Source organism: Trichosurus vulpecula, chromosome 2 (assembly GCF_011100635.1).
Source record: "Trichosurus vulpecula isolate mTriVul1 chromosome 2, mTriVul1.pri, whole genome shotgun sequence".
NCBI classification, from domain to species: domain Eukaryota; kingdom Metazoa; phylum Chordata; class Mammalia; order Diprotodontia; family Phalangeridae; genus Trichosurus; species Trichosurus vulpecula.
The window spans coordinates 298,875,658-298,891,683 of record NC_050574.1 but is presented as its reverse complement, the minus strand read 5'-3'; positions in this window follow the sequence as shown (position 1 = coordinate 298,891,683).

Below are 16,026 nucleotides of genomic sequence, written 5' to 3'. Positions count from 1 at the left end.
CTTCACCTTTGCCTACTTTGGTTTCCTTATCTGTAAAATGGGGTTACTAGTAGCACAAATGTCCCAGGATTTTTGTGTGATTAAATGAATATTAATGAAGTACTTTGTGAGCTTCAAAGCACTATAGAAACACTATTATTATTATGGCTCCAGAATTGGGATGAAAGAAAGGGGATCTAAAATGAGATAATATTTGTAGACTACTTAGTATAGTTTCTGGCACATAATGCTATATAAAAGTTAGCTATTATTATTAAAGAAATCTTGACATTGGAATTGCTGGTGGAATCTCTCAAACTTATCTCCTGTAGCTTCTTGAGGGAAAAGAGACTGTGTCTCAGAACTTTTGACTTAATCAAAGGATCTGAGATTTGATCAGCTATTCTTCATCGATGCTTTATGAGTGTCAATGATGCTGTTCACCATTGCTAGCAGGCCTTCCTGAATTGCTGTGGCTAAAAGAATAACAACTTTGGAACACTGGATGTCCAAACTTCTGTTGAAGAGCATTTCTGAATTTAAATAGGCTAGACCTCCAAAGACAGATCCAAGAGCTCCTCACCAGGCCTGTTACTTACCACCTTTCTCTATTGGTTGAGCTTGCACTTTGCTGACCTTTGAAATCCCAAGGTCACCTCTACATGACAATGAGATATTGTCATATTACCTTAATACAGGGTCCTGCAGAAATGAATGAATGACATGTTTATTTTATGCTTACCATATGCAAAGCATTGGGCTAAGTGTTGGCAATAAAATAGAAAAGCCAAATGGTCACTGCTCTCAAGAAGCTCACCTTCTCTTGGGGAAGACATTACATAATGAAAGATTTTAGCTATAAAGTCATATGAAAAAACACCATGGTCCTTAGGCCACAGTGACAAATCAGATGGAATGACTCTTCTTAAATGTCATTTTCACTGATCAAATCATATCATTTTCTGATCAAACTTTGACAATACTGACAACTTTGGTAGTGTGAATTTTGTTTTCTGGATCTTCACTAGTTGTGGCTATGTAATACCTGCAGGAGCAGTTCTCAAGATGGTGGCTGCAAGCACTGGGCTGGAGGAAATGCTACTCGCAAGAGCTGGAAGAAATGCTACTCTCAAGAATCTTGGATTCATGGCTCTGGGCTCTTTCCATCAGGGTCTGAGAGGAACTGGTGGTCAGGGTAGTAGTAATGACTTGTTGGCATGTGCTGCTGCCTTTCTCTTTCCCTTTCCCCCACCCCACCCCCTTTAGGCGTCTTCCTGCTTCAGCTAGGCTGGCTTCCCTGACTGTGGGGATGGTTCTTCAAAGGAACCTCTTCCCTGGATGGTGGCTGTAAGGTTGGAAGCAAGATTGGTTGTCTCGGGGTGCTACCACTAGTAGGCCTCTTGTGCCCATCCACCTGTTAGTGACAGTTGGTCAGCAGTGGTCACTTGTGGTGATAAAGAGGTGGGACTCTTCTCTATAATGATTTCTTCCCTTAATGATGGCTGCCATTCCCAAGACTCGTGTTCATGGTCCTCAACTGTCTTTATTACGATCTGAGGGGAGATGGTCAAGGTGGTAATGCTGTTTAAAAAATAAATGTTAAATTGGATAATTGATAGTTGTCTTAGAGAGAGAGAGAGAGAGAGAGAGAGGGAGAGAGAAACAGAAGGAGGGAGGTAGGCAGTGAGGGAGGGTAGGAAGAAAAGAAGGAAAGGGAGAGAGAGTCCTGCGATGCTTACAGGAGTCTCCATAACCACTTGGCTTCAGTACTGATGGGAAAAAGTCAAGCTAGATTTCTTTATTTCTTTTTATGATAGAGCAACTAGACTGGCAGATCAGGACAATGCCATATACATCACATATCATAAAGGCATACATTTAGAGCCAGGAGGGACTTTAGGGACCATACAATCCATCACCCTTATTTTAGAGATGAAGAACTGAGTCTCAGAGAGGTTATGTATTTCTCAAGGTCATGCAAATGATAAATGTAAGAACTGGGATTCAAACCCATCTTCACCCTGCTGATACTTACACCGCAGATACACACCCAAATCCAGCACACTTTCTTTGGCACCATACTGTCCCCTGGAATTTTATAAAATCTCACAACATGTTATTATGGACATAGTGGAGAAATAGTGCAGCAAATTGAGTTCAGAACTGATTGACTAGATCTGAAGAAAGAAAGAAGGATCTATCTGAAGATCACAGGTATGATAGAATCAGTACCCAAAAAGATGTCAATGGACCGGAATATTAATTTAAATCTAACGATGAAATTTAATAGAAATAAGTGTAATAACCTGCACTGTGGCTCGAAAACTCAGCATAAATAACATAAACATAAACAAAAACTCAAGCATAAACATTGTTTGGGGAAAGATGTATATAGATGACAGGTCATATGAAAAGAATTTGTGGATTTTAAGATACTTCAAGTTCATTATAGGCATCAACTATGTTATTTGGTTTCCATAAAAGCTAATCTGTGTTTAAGCTTCATTAATAGCAGAATTATGTGCATAACAAAGTCAAAAAGAATCCCCCACTTTTTTTTTAATTGGGCCCATCTAGAGCATTATATTCATTTCTGGGCACTATATTTTAGGGAGGACATTGACTCACTGGAGTATGTCTAGAGGAGGGTGAACAGGCAGGTGGTGAAGGGATTTGAAATTATGTCACATGAAGAACAATTTAAGAAACTGGGGATATTTAACCTGGGTGAGAGAAAGTGATACGGATTCAATAGCTCTTTTCAAATATCTGAGAGCAAGCATGTGGAATATATGATGGATTTTTTTCCTATACCAGAGGGTGAAATCAGGACCAAATGTGTGAAAGTTACAAGGAAGCAGATGTCAGCTCAACATAAGGTAGAATTTTCTAACAATTTGAGGTGTCCTGAGATGAAATAGGCTGCTTTTCAAGGTGGTGATTTCCCCATCACTAGAAGTGTTTAAGCAGAGGCTAGATCATTGCCTGGTATTGCCAAGCTATTGCCATGAGGAGGGGGGTTGGATTAGATGACTTCTAATACATTTTCTTGGGCCAAGAGTCCATGATCATATTCCATTAATGTAAACAACTGAATTAGGAAGTTGCTTGTGGATAGGAGAGGGGAATGGGAAGCCTATCCTGGGAATGAGAAAATAGCTGCTTCTCTGTGCTATGGAAAATGTGACAGCAGCCACAGGCAAAAGAAGAAAAAATGAAAAGTCATTCCACCTCCTCAGAAGGAACCCTTTTAAATCAGGAAATATTAAAATGTAAATCAAGCCTAGAAACTGCCTACTATACAGATATGGAAAACCTAGGACAAAGGACATATAAGCCAGTGCTGGTGCTGTGGTGGGGGTGGAGGGACTATTTGTTGTCTTTGGGAGTTGGGAGGGGAGGCATTGCTCTTATCAGATGGGGAAAAACCAGATTCTCTGGTCTTCTATGTCCTGCGGCTGAGTTTAATTAAGGCAAGAAAGGGCAGGGAGAAATGATAAATAAAACAAAATCTTGATCTGTAGGAAACTGCCCTGGAGAAGTAAAAGGAGGGTTGGGGATAGTAATCATCATTACATGAGGGATGAGACATGTCAAGGATAGAGGATGTCATGTGGACAACATAATGAAACGCCATATGGGAGGAGATCGTAAAATCCAAACACCTTTTATAACAGCAGAACTGAGACGCAGGGTGCATTCCAGAGTGTAAGTCATTTGCTGCTTGACATAATAGATGCCAGGTATCATCCTCTTTATCAACCTGAGGGGGATGGAACCAGTATCTGCAGGATGAAGTCCTAGGTCCAATCCAACTAAATAGTTTCATCAGTGGTGTAGGTGATGGACACCAAGTGGTTGGCGCCTTGGAGGGGAAGAACCAGATTCAAAGTGACCTTGGTAAATTGGAGACATGCTTAGAGACTAACACAGTGATGTGAAATAAGGATGCCTGCAGGAGAGAAAAAAGCAAACAAAACAGATAATGGACTGAGAAAAAATGGCTTCATGCAATTATAGCACAAAAGGATCTGGAGGTCATGGTTGATAACTGATCAACCATGAGTCAGGAATGTGGTGCCATGGTGCTAAAAGCCAGCACCGTACTCCATTCTCCTTGGTGAAACTCAGACTAGAATCTAGCTCTGAGGCCTGCAATTGATCAGGCATGTAAGAGTTTTGTAGAGAGGAAGAATGAAACCACAATGCTGAAAAGGCTGGAAATAAATGTTATGAAAAATAGCTAAAGGAACTGCAAGTATTAATCTTGGGGAAGAGAAGGCTGAGGAGCAAAAGAATAGACTTCAGATATATGCAGGGTGGTTCTACAGAAAATCATAAGCAGATTTTCTCTATTTCTATTGGGGTTAGAACAAGAACAAAAGGAAGTGAGTGAATTTAAATCATAGCATAAGGGATTTAGGTTATCAGTCAATCAAAAGACATTTATCAAGCATCCACTATGTTCTAGAAACTGTACTAGGTATGACAGATACAGAGACAGGAATTTAAAATTGCTGACCTGAAGGAGCTTGTATTTTATTCTATCAGGAAGACAGCACGTAACAGTGTTCAATTATATACAAAATATATGAAAGGTTTTTTTTTTTTTTTGAGAAAGGCACTAGTGTCTGGGGGGATCAAGAAAGATTTCATGTAGAAATTGAGCTGAGTGAACCTGAGCTGAGTTTTCAAGGAAATAAGGAGAAAGGATGGAGGGGAGGTGGGAGTATATTCTACATATGGGAGGAGGCAAATGCAAATGTATAGACATGGGAGGAAGGAAACGAGCATTTATCAAATGCCTATGATGTGCCAGACACTGTGCTAAGGGCTTTACAAATATTATCTCATTTGATCCTTGCAACAACCTTGGGAGGTAGGTGGTAATACTATCCCCATTTTTGCAGTTGAAGAAACTGAGGCAGACAGAGGCCTAGGGTCACAGAGCTTGAACTTGGGTCTTCCTCACTCCAGGCGCAGAACTTGATCCACTGCATCACTTAGAAGTCTAGGTGCAGTGAACAGCAGGAAGGCAATTTTGGCTGGGCAAAGGAGTCTGTGAAGGGGACTAATGATTAATAAAGCTGGAATAATAATCTAGGCTGTAAAGGGCTTTAAATGCCCAACAATGGAGTTTCTATTTAATTCTAGAGGCAATAAGGAGTTTATTGGGTAGGAAAATGACATGGTCAGATCTAAGAAAAAACCTTGGCAGTTGGGTGGAAGATGAACTGGAGAGAGAAGAGACTTGAGCCAAGGAAACTAGTTAGGAGACTATTGCAATAGTAACGGTGAAAGATGATAAGGGCCTGAACTAGGTTAGAAACAGGGAAGAACTTCTTAAAACAATGAATTGTGTAAAACTTAGAATATGATAATATGGCATAATGGGCATCCCCTCCAGCTCCTGTCATATTTCTGCTTTGGCTTGCCTCAGAAATGCAAGACACTTCCACATATGAAATACTGAACAGATTCCCTGAGTGAATGTTAACCTGCTTATTGTACCTCTAGAGCATATTTTAAAGTTTGATGACTGGCTCGAGAGAGTTAGTAGTTATCATGTACTTAGGTCAGGGCAATGAATAATGTCACTTTTTTCTATCTGTTCTTTTACACTCCTAAACCAAGAGATGCCTTATTCAAATACCCAAGAAGACTGTCTAAGATTATTGCTAATAGCTATTTGTGCAGTGATCTGGGTTCTTTAGCTCTGGGAATGTACATACAGAGAGGTTTCACAGACCCTGCCTCAAAGCCTTGAGTAAAATAAAGCTCAAATATTTTGGTTGAGTCCCAATTGCCTCTGCCAAAGCCAACAATTGCCTGAGAATGGGGAAAGTGATGGGACATCACCCTCATGTGTCAGAGATTTTTCTCTATATAATGGGCAACAAAGAATAGTCCCCCTTTTCTTCTATCTTATGCAATGAATCTTTAGGCATTGGTACTTTTGTGGCTGTCAGCAATCAGCATGAGATTTGATTTACAGGTGTAAATAAAGATACAAATTTCATTAGTAAGCAGCTGAAAGAACTACAACAGCAACATTTTTAGATCCTGTTCTTTACCTGAGACGTGGCCTGCTGTCTCTACATCCTTTAACAAATCTTATGAGGATGTATACATTTGTCTATGTACTAACTTTGTACTTCTCTGGTGTGTTAGAAGACAATGTAAAACCATTTAGAAAGCAGTTGTTACTAAATGTTGGGGCAATGGATAGGAATGATATGGGATAGTGTCTAAGTTCTAAATTGTGTAATACAGACGTAAATGCTGTTGGAGCTCATAGAAAGAAGAGATCGTCATAGACTAGAGAAGTTGAATAAGACTTCAGAGAAGAAAAGTGTGATGGGTTCAGTAAAGGAATTTTACCTGAATTATTGGTATAATTGCCTCTGATTGTCTACTTGGCTTGGTCAGTAGTGGGGAAATCCCAACCTTGTCCCTATTACCCTGAGCCAGTGTGGAAAAGTAAATACCTTAGGGCCTGCATTTTGGCATTCCCTTTAGACATCCAGTCTGCCCAGGGACCACTACGATCTCTCCTTCCCACCAGTGTTACTAGAGGGCTCACCTAAGGACTGCTGAGACTTTTTTCCCTTCTTGCAACTGAACTCCTATATATATTGTCTCTTCCAATCAGAATGTGACCTCTTTGAGAGCAGGAGCCATCTGGCTTTTATTTGTATTCCCATTATAAGGCCCAGTGTTTGGCACATTGTAAGAACTTAATAAATGCTTTTCCATTCCTTCTATCCAAAGTCTGTGGATGAGTCTGATACCATATGTCACTTCTCATGACAATATGAAACAGTATTTGTGTCTTGTCTAGATTTTGACAGAGTCTGTCAAATTTGAGAATCATCTTGTGGTAAAAGATGAAGGGATGTGGGCAAGCTGATCACATGGTTAGTGAGATTAGTAATTGGCTAAATGAGTGAAAGGGAAGAGTAGTGAGGCAGGGGGATCATTTCCAAGCTGGAGAGACTTCTCCATTTGAAAGCTGAGGGCTCTATGCTTGGTTGCATTCTCTTCAATGTATTTAGTCCATGACTTGAATAAAGACATAGAAAGCACGCTTATTAAGTTTGCAGAATTGGGAGACTGAAACTATGTAAGGCGTTATATAAAAGTGATCGCAAAGGGTACTGGAAGACTAGAATAACTAGAATAAACCTAAGAAGGTGAAACTTAATGGGCATAAATGTATGCCCTTGGGGAGAATGGAGAAGTACATAGTGGGAGTGGGTAGGTTGCAACATATTACCTGTCAGTTGTACAGAAGTGGCATGGAGGATATCATCAGATAGCTGTATGATCTGAAAATGGTGTTGGTGGTGGTGAATCAGTTATATAGAAAAACTGAGGGCCAGATAATAGATAATTCACATATTCCACTGTTATCCACACAGTGTCAAGAATTTATAATATATAAATAATAAATGTAGTGTCCTTCATCCAGTTTCTAAAAAGCTTTTGCACAAAATCTAGGATGTGAGGGTGGCAGCAGGAAATGGATGGATAGACAACAGTGCATATGAGAAAAGACCCAGAATAAGAGCTCAATGTGAATCAACAGAGTGATTGACCAAAAAAAAAAACCAAAAAAAACCAAAGCCAGGTAACATGGGCATGGGTTCAATATAGTTCATAGAAGTCTAACATCCAGAGCAGATGAGAGAACAATTTTGCTGTACTCTACCATGGTCAGATCACATTTCAAGTACTGTGTATAGTTCTGGGCATTATATTTTGGGAAGGTCATTGCCACACTGGAGCATGTCCAGGGGAAGCCGAAGAGGACAGGAAGGAACTAGAGACCATCCAAGGCTCAGAAGTTTGATCTACAGTGAAGAAAACTCAGAGGAGACAGGAAATATTTGAAAGGCTGTCATATAGAATAGAGAGTATGACTTGTTTATTTGGACTTAAGAGGGAAAACTAGGGACCATAAGTGGAAGTTGCAGACAGGCAGATTTTGACCTGATTCAAGGAACATCTTCCAGCAATTAGAGCCATCTCAAAATGGTTGCCTCAGGAGATAGTTCCTCATCTCCATACATCTTTATGCAGAAGCTGAGTGGCTGCTTGTTGGGGATGTCAGAGTGCTAGATTACCTCTGAAGTTCCTTTCTACTCTGAGATTCTATGTTTCAATATAAGTGACATATTGGCCTCTGGTCTCTTTATATGCAGGAAGTTTCTCTTGGGCTCTCCTGGGCAGAAATAAGCACTGTGTATGTGCTTTACACATTAAATATACTCACTTTCCCCCTGCTGGTACTCCTCAATTTCTTACTCTAACTACAGCTATGTTTAGCTGGCCAGGAAAACATTTTGCTCCCCTGTGTTTGACAATGCAGGCTGACAAAATCGAAGTAGGGGTAGAAAGGGAGGGGAAGCCAAAGCCCATTGCAAGAATACTAGCATTCCCTCTCCGTGGAGCTGTCTGAAGCATGGAGAGCATAAGACAGAGCTCTTGAGCTCTTTTGCGAAGTGAGACAATGATAAATATACCTGGGTTAGGGGAAGCAGGCAGAGGAGAGGGGAGGAGCAGGATGTGGAGGAGAGAGGTCTGTGATACTACATTACAGAATGCTGCTAACATGCTTAGAGATCCTCAAGTGCTGTTTTCCATGGAAACAGAAATGGCTGTTTCAAAGACAAATGACAAGGTACTGGAAAGAGAAGTAGGATGCTTATTTTAAGTGTTTTTTTTAAAAAAAAGGATATACCTTTTTTGGAGGGAGTTATGAGGATGAGGCTGAAGAAGTGATAAAAAACAAACATTTGTAAATGGTTCTTTTAATAAAAAAGGAGGAAAGTGGTAATTTTGCTGCGTTTTATATGGCTTTCATAGAATAGAGAGGTTATTTCCAAGATTCTTCCTTTGATTTCTTACTTCTCTTCAGCTTGTGTACCAACCAATTCTTGTTAAATATTTATGGACAAGATTAAAGACTTTATAAAACTTAGCAGCTGGCAGCTGTCCTCGCCTAAAGGATAATGCAGCGAGTTTTCATTTTAATTGGATAACTATGTGACCGAAATATCCAAACCTCAAGGGAAATACAAGAATTAAAATATGTGAAGAATTTTTTTTAAAGAAAATCTCCTTTTACATTTTGAACTTTGAATTCCATTTAGTAGTTTCATATAGAGGTGAAATTACTGTAACAATGTTTTTGTTTTCCAAGGTTTGGTTCAGATATAAACTTTTCAGACTTTTGTCACTAAGGATGGTGTGAGGGGAGGCACAAAGTAGGGAGGCATAAATTCTCTTTTGGATGTTGTTTCAGCCAAAGAATCATGGATTTCAGTTCATTCCTTCAAATCCTTAACTCAACCTTCCCCACACTTTGCTTTATGATGCTGTGATAAGCCATTCAGTTTAAACAAAGTCAGCCAAGGTGCTTTTTGGGCCTCCTGTAGAGCAAGAGTGTTTTAGGTAACCTTTTAAGAATATAGATTGTTGAACATTTGACAACCTGCATCAACAGAGGGAGTTTTTTCACTGGGGGTTCGTTATAGCTATGAGATTATTGCTTTGTACCAAAAAACTCAAGAAATTGTGGTAGTTACATAGCCTTGTCGTGGAATTTTTAGTGAGACTCCCTACCCACTGAGCTACATGTAACTAACTTGTCTTTAAAGATAGAATCATAGCATTTCAGTGCTGTGGAAAGGATTTGAGAGGTTTTCTTACTCACCCTCTTCTTTTTACCAAGGAGGAAGGGGAGTGGTTCAGTGATTTGCCCAAGGTCACATAGGTCATAGTGTTAGAAGTTGAATTGGGAACCCAGGTCTTCCCTTTCCTTGTCTATTGCCGTTTCCACAGCATTACTCTTCCAATGTACTTGAAAAGTAGAGATTTCTGGAGATGGTGTTTTGACAATGACAGCCTCCACCAATGTAGTGGGGGATCATTAAGCTAACCATAAGGATGTTCTTGTAGCAAGATTGTAGGATTCAGGAATAGTAGAGATCATAAAACTCATTTTATAGATGAGGAAATGGAATCCCAAAGAAGGGAAGGTATTTATTCAAGGCTATCTAAGTAATAAGAAGGCCCATGAAGATTTGAATCCAGATCTTCTGACTCCCAGTGCACAGCTCTTTCATTATCCCACCTTGTATCTAGTCCTACCTCCAGGCTTCATGGCACCTAAATTATCCTCAATGAGTTGATGTCTGCTCTAAAGATCTGAAGGAGGCATTATAAAATCTTACATTTTGCTTGCAACAAGTTTACTCTAAACTCCAAAAGAGAGCATCCAATTGAGAGGGACATTATGGTGTAATGGGTAGAGAGTCAGCCTTTAAGCTGGAAAGACCTGGGTTCAAATCCCACCTTTTGCTCATACTGGCTGTGTCATTCTGGGTAAGGCATTTCACCTCTCACTGATGCAGGTAATATGACTGCAGAGATATAAGTTACAGAACAGTTGGCTGACTTGCATAAGAAGAAAGTTCCCACCATGGAGAGTTCTTATTACCCAAGAAATCACAGATCCATACAGAAAAAAGGCTTCAGTTGATATTCTTAATCATGTGGGAACAGTAGTTCTGAGGACATTATGGATTTTAGAGCAGAACTCTCAACAGGTAGTTGGTGGTAGCTATATGATATGGACAGTGTGAATAGGGTAAAATAGCCTACTGCGTTTCCTAGTACCCTTGCTGTTCTTACTGCTCCTCCCTGCCAGACATTGATACAAAGAGAGTCTAGAGAATAGCTTTTGGAGGTATTACTAATGAGTTGAGTTATGGGTATTTTCACTTATTTTAGAGGAGGGCATACTGAAGGAACAACTGGGAGGTAGCAGGCACAATGGGAAATCATGGGATGAAATAGTTTGAGCGCTCCTACTGTAGGGGGGAGATACCAATACTACCACCCCTGGCTTATCTAATCACTTTCTATATCAACAGCAGCAGTATAGACAAGCATTCACCCTTCTCTTCCCCCAAACTAATGGAATATTCTTTTTGCACTGCTGTCAGCAGCTGGGGAGACAGTGTGGGCTTCATATGGTGACCATTTTCCACAAACATCAGGAGAGTCATTGATGTGGCAGTGATGTGTGGACTGACCAACTGCTCATTAGCCCTACCAGCTGGGGCCCTCCCTAGTGCTTATCTCTGAGCCACATCCTCAGCACACAGGAAAGGAAGCCCAGAAGCATGGTGTCTGTCTTCTCCATCTGGATTGCAGTTCCAGAATGATATGATATACTTCAGGGGTCCTGTATTACTCAGCTACCAAAGACTTTGTAGGATTCTGGCTGAAGACTTCTAACTTGCTAGCTTTCAGTGAGGTGGGTGTGTTGACTTGGGTGGTATAGGCTTACAGCAGTGGTGTAAAACTCAAATAGAAATTGATCCCTGTTGAAAACCATAAATTAACATGATCTATGTTGTATTTTTTTAAAAATTTATTTTGTCAAAAAATTTCCAATTACATTTTAATCTGATTCAGGCCATACTGTGCGCTCTTTTGTGTGGTCTTGTTACCTGTTGGCTGGGAGTTTGATAACTTTGATCGTGTCTTAGTTTACTCAGGAAAAAAAATCCTACCCAATATGTAATCAATGAAAGGATATAAATAATTTTCAAAAGAACTTCAAACTCTAAAACACATGAAAATATGGTCCAAATCACTAAAATGAAGAAAGATGCAAATTAAAACAGCTTAGAGTTTTACCTCTCTTCATGCAAATTATCAGAGACAAAAGATGAGAACAGTTATTATTGGAGGAACTGTGGGAAGATGGGCACACTGATACACTGTTGGTGGAGCTGTGAAGTAGAAAAAACATACTAGATATTGATTTGGAATTAGGCAGGAGAAGCGACAACACTCTCCATACCCACTGACTCAATGATCTTATTCCTGGGCATATATGCCCCAAATGTGGAAGGTAGAAATAAAAGCCCAATATACACCAAGCTATTCATAGTAACACTTTTTATGGCAAAATAGCAAAAAATTGGAAACAAAAATTCCTGAAAAAAACTATGTCACATGAATGTAAAGAGATATTATTATACAGAAAGAAATAATGAATTTGAGAAATTCAGAGAAACATGGAAAGATTTGCAGAAATGGTTGAGAATGAAATCAGTCAATAAACATTTATTGAATGACTACTATGTTCCAGATAACTTTTTTAGGTGCTGAGGATATGAAGACAAAAGTGAAAAAGTCTTTTATCTGCAAGGAGCTTCCATTTTAGTGGGGGAGTTTACATTTTAAGGGAAGGGATAAGTAGAACCAAGAGGACAATATTCCATTGGGCTGTAAATTGTAATGAGTTGGCTACATGATCTCTCCCCAAAACAAACCCAGAACCCTTATCTGTTCACTTTCAGTAATGACTTACAATGTCCTTCCTCTTTCTCTTCCTGTTCAGGACTGCCAAGAGTATTTTTTAATGCAAACAGTAAAAAATGAATTACAAGCATGATCCAATTTTGTTCTGCATAATTAGCAGATTAGACATTAGAGAGAATCCACTTATTTTCCCAGCTCATCCACACACTGTGCAAATGGAAATAAGGGTACCCAGAGGGTGGTAGCAGAAAGATCCATATTCATAAAAGAGTATCTACCAAAGAAAATGCGAAAGACCCCCCCCCCATTATGTCTGATTCCCATGGGGAATTTTTTATATTAAATTTTATTGATGCCTTTTGTCCTTACATCTTAGTCATTTCCCATGCTGTCTCCAAGTTATACCCTTCTCTGTGAAAAGAAAAGCAGCTAAGGAAAAATATCTGATAGAGATTTCATCTGACAATGTATACAATCTTTCCTAATCCTTCATAAACCAGGCTTGTGGAGTACAGGCAGTCCTTTTAATATAGTAAAACCAGGAAAACAAAGACTTTAGCTGAAGTTCTAACACCTCCATTTGAGGTATAGAGACAGGTCAGCAGTGAGGGTGGATATGAGAAGATGGAATATCAGGAAGAGACAGTTTTTTTTTTTTAAAAAACTAAGACTTCTAAATGGAAAAAGTTAGGCTAAATTCATCTTTTTCCTCTTCCAAGATTAATCCTAGTTGCGGATGGAGGAAGCCAGAGTAAGAAGTGACAAAATCATCTCATGTATTGTTACTTATGTCACTTTGCATGTTGGTACCTTAGTGTCACTTAGTTAAAGCCCTACGGGTTCCCCTAAAAATTAAACTATTTTCTCATACTTTAACACATACTACCCAGAAACCTGTGCATTTTTATTAATAGATAGATAGAAAGATGGAGCATTTGTTAAGCACTTACTAAATGCAAGGTACTGTACTAAACACAGGGGCTACTAACAAAAGCCCTTGAGGAACTTACATTTTAATGGGGGAAGACAGCATATAAAGGGGAGCTGGAAAGAGGGAAGAGGTCATGATGTTGAGGCCCCAGCAAGATGATGCAAAACTGACCTGTCAGAGTTCAAGGACCTGGGATAGAGTGCAGGTTACAGGCAGGGATGAAGTAGAAGGGTTATAATGATGATGATGACAGTTCACATTTTTTAATAGGGTTGGAATTTTTCTTTTTCTTTTTTTTAGTTTGAAACTCTCAGTTCCACAAGTTTTCGAGTTCCATATTTTCTCCTCCTCCCTCTTGTCTCCCCTCGTCCCCCCCAAGATGGCTTATAATCTGATATAGGTTCTACATATACCTTCACATTAAACCTATTTTGCCAATAATCAAGTCGTAAAGAAGAATTATAACCAATGAAATGAACCATGAGAAAGATGTAATAAAACCAAAAATAAAATAATGAAAAAGAGAGAGCAAATAGTTTGCTTCAGTCTGCATTCAGATTCAGTAATTCTTTCTCTGGACGTGAATAGCCTTTTCCATTATGAGTCTTTTGGGACAGCTCACACTTGTAGAGCACTTTAAGATTTATGAATCAATTTTCATACATGGTTTCATTTGATCCTTACAATAACCCTGTTAGTCAAGTACTATTATTATTTTTATTTCACAGACAGCAAATTGTAGCTGAAAGAGATTAAGTGACCTATTCGTTGTCACACAGCTAGTATCTGGGGCAGGCTTTGAACTCAAGTCTTCAGAATTCTAAGTCTAGAACTCCATCTATCTGGCTATCTGTATATGAAGAATTCCTGATATTTCAGTGAGGTTTTCAAACCTTGTAGGCTCTGAGAACCCGCTTGGATTAGCTGAGTTTATTGTAGAAGGATTAAAGGCCTTGGAAAAAGTCTGTGTTGGGATGTTGGGGTGGGGGCAGTGTTCCTTGGATTCAGGTAAATGACCTAAGCGCTATGGAGGAGATAAGCTCTAAATAACAATAACAAGGAGGTATCACCAAAGCAAGAGTAGTTCTGATTAAAAAAGGAGATGAGAAAATGAGGAATAAAAAGCCTCTTCAAAGGGCTTTGTTAGTCACAATATTGAGTTAGATTGAGATTGCCTTTGTCTCCCACCTGGGTGATGTTTTTTGTCTCTTCTTTGGCTATCCTTTTTGCCTCTTTGACTAGACAGTCGAGTCTGCCACTGGCTTTGGAAATGCAGAGGAATAGCCATCCCATTTGGGAGAACAAGATGGTGACATCCATCCAGTGCTCTGTCGATTAATGAGGGAATTACTCCTAGTCTTCAGGATCTTCAGGGGAATGAAAGCTTCTCAAATTCTCCCCAGCCAGGAAGTTCAGTATGTCTAACTCAAATCCCCAGGCAGTAGCTTTTACCTGTTTCCTCTTGTTCTGTTCCTGGAGGAGTTGAGGGCACATGGCCCATGGTCATGTGTTTGGAAACATAGAGAAGAGACAGAAACAGAGGGAAGGAAGTAACTGCTGTAATCAGGGGAAGCCATACGAATTAGAAAAGACCATACCAAAGTCAACTTTGTTTTCATTTAGGAACAAAATAAGCACTTAACCAGCTCATCCTCTTGGTATTTTTTACTTGTATCTCTTTCCTTCTTCCCTCCTCATATGTGAGCTTTCTCCTGCTCACTGGCTGCATTTCTATCCTGGAACCCTGGAGAACCCTTCGCCTTGAATATGGAGCCTCAGATGCTTATGAGCCAGGTGGAGCTGCTCCAGACACTTAACCTCTTTCTGGCTTAGTTTCTTTATCTGTAATTTGTTAACCCAGCAAGAGAGTGTTGTATTATATTATTAACTAATTATTATGTATTATATATAATTATTATAGTATAGTCTGGTATTATAATTTGGCCACCAAGTAGCATTACTTCAAGCCAACATCTAAATTTCATTTATTGTAATTTCGTACCCGTGCTCTGGCTTTACAGAAGGCTGAATTATCCCCAGTCCTCATGAGAGAGCATGTATCTACAAGTTCTTTGACTACTTCTCCCCCAGAGCTATGGTACAACAGCACTGATACCAATTTAATACTGAATTAGAGATAGGAAAAGAAAATGGAATATCACTTTGAATTATGAAAAATATTGAGAGCTCTCTATGGCTTCTCTCTCCCACCCCCCCATTTGGAAGATTTCTTTGAATTGGATTAATCCATTATATTTTATACATGGTGTTCCAAAAGTCTTAGTGAAGTTTAAAGACTTTTGGGACACCATATATCATGTAGGTAATCTTCAAGGTGGTCACACACATTTTGTAGTACAATGAAAATGCATAAGATGCTTATTAAGTGTTATTCTGTACTCCTTCCAACCACCCTCACTTTTCCTAGGGATCTGGCGATAAGTTCTAAATTCTCTTAAGAAGTTCATGGAAGGATTGAAAGGAGGAGTTTTCACTTCTGGGTCCTTTAATAGAGGACAGGACAGCCCCTAAGAAAAAATAAGAAGAAGCAGTCTTGACTGCTTTCCTGTTATCGGTCCATCTCACCCACTATTGAGATTTCCCCAAGCTTTCAGTTCAGCAGCCTTGTGCTGGTCTGATACTCAGCAATGCTGGTCTCCCACTGTTGGTCCCACAGTACTCCTGCTCCACACAGGAAGAGGTCTGGGTCGGTCCTGCAACAGTGGCTATGCCTGGAAATTTCATCCAGAGCACTGCAGCCTTCTGTTCTTTGT